Here is a 6836-nt window from a genome sequence, read left to right as displayed (position 1 = left end):
TGAATGAAATTTTTGATGCTTTCATCATAAATCCATATGAAAGTCATTATTAAAAGCATTTTAAAAATTATTAACATCTATCTTTAGCTATTCCATTTTATTTCCATTATCCAGTTTCATATCTTTCTGATGAACCTGTTTCATTTATTTCCTAATTAGTCTCGGTCAACTGAGTTTATGTTGAAAAGTGCAACTATTTCTAATTACCAGAAATGCATACTAAAGGTGTTATAAGCCTATTAGCGATATTAAATCTGAAGGCAAATCTGTTATTTAGCTTTTAGTTGCTATAACAAATACCTAGAATAAATCAACCTAAAAGAGGGAACACTCAACAGGTATGATGGTGCACACCTGTAATCCCAGCTACTTGGGAGGTGGAGGCAGGGGGTCACAAGTTAGAGATCAACCTGGGCAACTTAGCAAGACATTGTCTCAAAAAATAAAAAGGGTTGGGGATATCTTAGTGGTAAAGCACCCCTGTGTTCAATGGGTTCAGTTCCAAGTACCACCACCAAAAAAAAAAAAAAAAAAAGGAGGATAATGGATCATTTTATTTTGGATCAAGGTTTCAGTGTATGTTCACTTGGCCTTATAGCAACACAGCACATCATGGCAGAAGCACATGGTAAAGGAAGCATATTCATCTCACGCCATCAAAGAAGCAAAGAGAAAGAGAAGAATATCCCCTTCCATGAAGGGGCATGCCTTCCTCTAATTAGGCCCATCCCCCAAAGGGTGCAATAGTTCACAGCAGTACCACAGGCTGATGACCAAGCCCTTAACACATGAACTTTTCAGGGACATCCCAAAACCAAACTATGGCAGCAGAGCTCCAATTAATGTCAGTAAGGAAAAATTAAGAACTTTAAAAATCATACCAGGAAGAACAGATTATTGCCAACTAACGCTAATTGAACATCTAGTATTACAAAAATGTGAGATTGATTTTTTTCTTATATGTACTACTACAGGTTTGTTTTTGTGGTACTGGATTCACATCCCCAGCATTTTTTTTTTTAAATGGAGTCTTACTAAATTGTCCAGGCTAGCCTCAAACTTGTGCTTCCTCAACCTCAGCCTCCCAAATCAGTGGGATTACAGGCGTGCATCACTACACCTAGCTCTGCGACGGGCTTTTTAAAGAATTGTGAGTATGTGAATTTACTTCCTTTGTCTAATTCCCTGATGTAAAAACCAGTGTTTTTGAAATATGAATATACTTTGTTCAATTTATAATCAAGGCTGAAGCTCTGTGCTTATCGAAAAATGATGTAAACATAAATGACCGCAGAAGAATAATTTGTTAACTTCACCTTTAGCTGAGTCATTTGCTCACTGGGTTCCCTTCAAGTATATGACTCTCTCCATAAAGATATAACTGATCCGTGTAGTTGTCAATGAAACAGAATAACATTTCTTTCCAAACTTTAACCCAGTAAAGATTATTCTTGGGTTGACTGCTACATTGTAAGTTATGCCTTATAGCATGTTAGTTATTTCTTATTTTTCCAACTTTCACTCCACCCTTTATTTTTTCCATGGCCTTTTTGTAAGAAGTGAACTCCACTGATTATATTGTCAGGCTGGCCCTCAGCTATCACATGATACCTTGTGTGTCTAAAGGGACTGATAATCTACATCAGACCACAGCTGGTTAAACTTCCCTGGACAAAAATTCCCTCTAATCTAAAGAATCAACTAACTTCTTCATTTTGTTTTCCATTGAAAAGTGTATATAGACATATAGTGTTCAGTACAAGAAATCTGGAAAACACAGGCAGATTTAGAAAAATATCATGCTAAAACCTGTAATTCAAACAATTACTATTAATATTTTTAAATTTTCTTCCATTCTTTTTCTGTGCAAAGGCTTTTTGCTTGTTTGTACGTATTGACTATACAATATTGTTTTACTGGCCTAACATTGTCATAAGCATTTCCTTATGCTATTATTTCATTCATTTAAAAGTATGTACAGTAGCACATACCAGTAATCCCAGCAATTTGGGAGGCTAATGAAGGAGGATTGCAAGTTCAAAGCCAGCTTCACCAACTTAGCAAGAACCTGTCTCAAAATAAAAAATAAAATGATTGGCAATATATCTCAGTGGTAGACTACCCCTGGGTTCAAGCCTCAGTACCACAATAAACGAATGAATGAATGAATAAATAATTATATTTATTGGGCGTTTACTATGTGCCTACACTGGACCAATTTCTGAGTTGCCAAGATGGATAAATAGAAATCTCCCATATCCTCAAAGGGCATAATATTTACTGGTAGATAAAGACAGTAAACAAATAAAAACGATCACAAGAGGTAGTGGGTGTAGCTCAGTGGTACAGCACCTACTTGTCTAGCCTACACACACACACACACACACACACACACACACACACACACACACACGAAAAATATGCCATCACAAATGAACATGTAAATACAAAATGCAATAACTGCTATAAATGCAGCTGTGTAAATAAAGATACAAAATAACAGTAATTTGAAAAAGATAGATTCTCAAGTAGCCATTTAGGTATAAGGAATCTAGAGCTGCATGGATATCCCAAGGTCATGAAAGTCATGCAGCCTAAGAAACTCCTCAGTCCCAGGCAAACTGGACAGTAGTCACCCTACTGATACTAATGTTATCATCCCCATTTTAAAACAAAGTATGGAAAGAATAAGTAATTTGCCCAACAGTACACACTTAGTAATTGGCAGAGGCAGACTTTGCACCTAGGAAGGCCTCTCCAGAATCTACTTGACTCGCCTGTAAATTTTACTACCAGACAAAGAGTAAATAGGAAGAAGAATATTCCCCAAGAGGTAACTCCATTTACAAAATCCCTGAATTAGCGAAGGATTCAGAGCCCTCAAAGAACGGAGTGAAAGCTGTACTTGGATCTGACTATGCAGGAGGATAGATCATGTGATCCTGGCATCGTAAGCAAGAATAAATGATATAGGGCCTTGCAGGACAAGTTGAGATTTGAGGAATTTACATTAAATAAGTTGGGAAGCCATTGGAGAAATTAAAGCAGTGTTTGACGTAATTTAGCTAGATTTTATTTAATTTTTTATTTTAATTTTTATTTTTTCTTTACTGGGGATTAAACCCAATGCCTCATGCATGCTGGGCAAGTGCTCCACCCACTGAGTTACATCCCCAGTCCCTCCAGCTTCGATTTGAAAAGGCAGCTCTGGTTTTTGCTTGGGAAATAGCTTGAAAGCAAGGAGACCAGATAGGAGCTTTATTGCTGGAGACCCAAGCCAGAGTTGTTGGTGACATTGATGAGTATAACTGTGAAGATGGAGAAAACTGGGTGGATTTCAGACATATGGTAGACTTAGGGCCAGCAGAATTTGTTGATGCACAGGAGAGTCAGGGAAAGGATAAGGCCTGATTCCTCCTTTTGGAGGAGCCCCTTTCCTTCACATATCCATCCTCTTCTAGAGGAGTTTGGCACCATACATTTGATTAATGAATTTGTTTGGTGTTACCACTTCCATTGCTAATAATTGTCCCAAAACAGTGCACATGTCCCTGATCTGGCCACTGTGACTTGAGAAAAAACTCTGTGATCAATTGACCTTTGCATCACTTTCTCTATGGCAGTCATCTGCCATGTCATGTGAGGGAGATCAGTCCTTTGTCTGTGATCGGAATCATGGATTTTCTCGACGTTTGGTTTGGTTTTGCTTGTGAAATCTTTTCCGTGTAGATATTTTGTAATATATCTTTATGTAGTCAAATATATCAATCTTTACTTTTATAATCTCTGGGTTTTATGTCATATTTAGAAAGGCAGTATCTGAAAAAGAGAAAAAGAAGGAGGAGCTGGAGAAAAAGAAAGAAAGAAGAAAGGAAAAAAGGAAGGAAGGATTTTATCTGTTTTTTTAACATTTGGTTTTTTGGAGGAATAAGTATTATGAAGGTAGGGACCCAATTTTTTTCTTTATATCTATTACGTTGACTTATTTAACAGTCCACCTTCCCCCCTTTGATTTGAGGTGCTTCCTTTTTCACGGGAGAGCTCATGTGTGTATTTTGTGTCATTACCATTGCTTTTGTCTCTTAATGTTCTCCTACTACCCTCTGGATGTTGCTGAGGATTTACAATATGTTCCCATATATATATGTTAGAATTAATCTTTCCTCATTACTCTTTTCCTTCCTCAGAGTTTTCCTGGGCACTTTTCTTTATTTTTCCGTTTAACTGTTAGGGTCCATTTTCTGTTACAAATTTCAGAAGATGTTTGCCTTAGGATTATGTTAAATTTATACCTAACTTATGAGAAATTGGCATTTTTATTATAATGAACATTTTAAAGCATTTAAAAAATAATGTTCCCAATAGGTTGACGGCTAGCAAAGTAGCTAAAACATTTTTTGATGACAGCATTCAGTGATCTTACTGATATATGCAAAACATTAATATATGCCCTTAATCAGTTCTCATATTTTTGCCAACTAAATAATTCTTAAATTAATCATTATCAAAAAGAAAAAAAATTATGTTTCTATACTCATACAACACTTCTGACACCAAATGTGGAGGGGGGGGTCTTTCATACCCAGTAATTCTAACATGAACTACTTGGAGTTAGCAGATTCCACTGGTTAAGAAATTAGTCCCACAAGATTGTCTCCTACTTCAGAAACCCAGAGCAAGTAGCGGGTTCCCAGGTTACCCACGCTTCAGTTTGACTTGTCTACAGATCAGGGTTTGTCAGAACTGTTTTCTTTAGGTTCAGTAATTCACTATAATGGCTCACAGAATGCTGGAAAACACACACATTTTCTGGTGTATCCTATGGGATATAGTAAAGAGTATAGATGAACAGCCAGAGGAAGAAGGACATAGGACAAGGTTTATGAGAAGGGACACAGTGCTTCCATGCCATCTCTGGGCCAACCATTCTCCCAGCACCTTGATATGTTCCCTAGCTGTGAACATCTCTGAACCACAGAGTGGAAGGATTTTTATGGAGGCTTCATCCTGCAGGCACAATTGATTATTAACTCAACTGCCAACTCCTCTCCCCTTCCTGGAGGGGGTTGGAACTGGGAGTTCCAAACTTCTAGTCAAGACTTCTTGTGACCAGACCCCATCCTGAAGCTATCCAGGAACCCACCAGCACTCACCTCATTAAAACAAAAGACTTTCCTACCACCCAGGAAATTCCAAGGGACTTAGGAACTCTGTGTTAGGACAGGGACAAAGACAAATACTATAACAATATATAACAAAAGATGCTCTTGTTACCCTTGTCATTCAGGAAATTACAAGGGCTTTAGGAGGCAGAGAACAAATATCTGTTTTTCACTTTGTAACAACTTATAGTTGAATCTTTGTCCTTAGCTGTAATTTTTACTTTATGTTTTTCTAGAACTAGAATTGCTAATCAAAGATCAAATCTTTGAGATAATCTAAAATTGCCAAATTTCTTATCTAGAAGATTAGGTACTCCCACAAACAGTAGATGAAAATATTGGATTTATTCCATTTATAAAGCACAGTCTTGCTACTCTAATGGGAAAAAAACTAATATCTCACTTTTAATTTTCATTTGTTTAATTAATGAGATGGAACATTTCTTGTTTAGTATATGTCTGTACTTAATTTTCAGTGTTTTATTGTTAACATCTTTACCTTTTTTGTTAAAAACCTGAAGTTTATTTCAAAGTGTAATTTTTTATTACCCACTTTAATTTTGATGCTCTTAATGTTTTTCTTTCAGATCTGTATATTGTTTTTGTTTGTTTGTTTGTTTGTAGTGCTGAGAATTACATCCCAGGGCCTCATGCATTCTAGGCAAGTCCTCCACAACTGAACTATATACCCTAGCCCTTGTAATATTTTTGTTTTAAAATATGTACATAATCATTGAATAAGTTAAATAATACAGAACCATCTGTAGTAAAAAGTAAAAGCTCTCTGTCCCCTAACTCCTAGGGCTAAGGAGTATGTGTCATATTTTTTTTTAAGTAGTGTTGGGGTTTGACCCCAGAGCCTTGTTCATGCTAGCTAAGTGCTCTACCACTGAGCTATATCCCCAGTTCTGTTTTTGGTTGTTTTTTTTTTTTTTTTTTAATGTTGTCAAATCTATAGAACTTTTTCTTTGAGAGTTTTCTTCTTGTTTTTGTGTTTGGTACTGAAGATTGAACTCAGGGGTGCTTTATCACTGAGCCACACCCCCAATCCTTTTTATCTATTTATTTTTATTTTGAGCTACAGTCTCACTAAGTTACTGAGGATCTCACTAAGGTGCTGAGACTGTCCTAGAACTTGCAATCTTCTTGCCTCAGCCTCCTCAGTTGCTGGGAATTAGTGGCATATACCACTACACGTGGCAGAACTTTTCCCTGGTTAATGTATACTGTTTGTTTTTGTTAGAAAGAGTTTCCCTATGCATAAATCACAGATGGAGGGAAACCAACCTGAATATGAAAACTTCAGTAGGTAGACTATGGAGATCATCCCGGCGAGAATCACTGTGGCTTGGACTAGGATGGCAGCAGCGTACACAAAAAAAGAGGTAGATACTATACTTCGCAGGTTGATTTTTCTCTTCTATGTGCAAGATAGGGAAAACCAAAACAAGAAAGGTGGGGCGGAGTGTCATGAAAATCTAAGGTTGATCAGTAGAATAGAGGAAAGGGTCCAGGGGAGGGAAGAGAGAAGGGAAAGAGGAATTACTAGCAAATGATATTGGTCAAATTATATTGTTATATCATGTGCACGCACAAATATGTAACAACAAACAACATATCTCACCATTATATACAACTAAAACGCACCCATAAAAATATGGAAAATATAAAATT

The sequence above is a fragment of the Sciurus vulgaris genome (assembly GCF_902686455.1).
Source record: "Sciurus vulgaris genome assembly, chromosome: 1".
Taxonomy (NCBI): Eukaryota; Metazoa; Chordata; class Mammalia; order Rodentia; family Sciuridae; genus Sciurus; species Sciurus vulgaris.
This window is presented reverse-complemented; position numbering follows the sequence as displayed.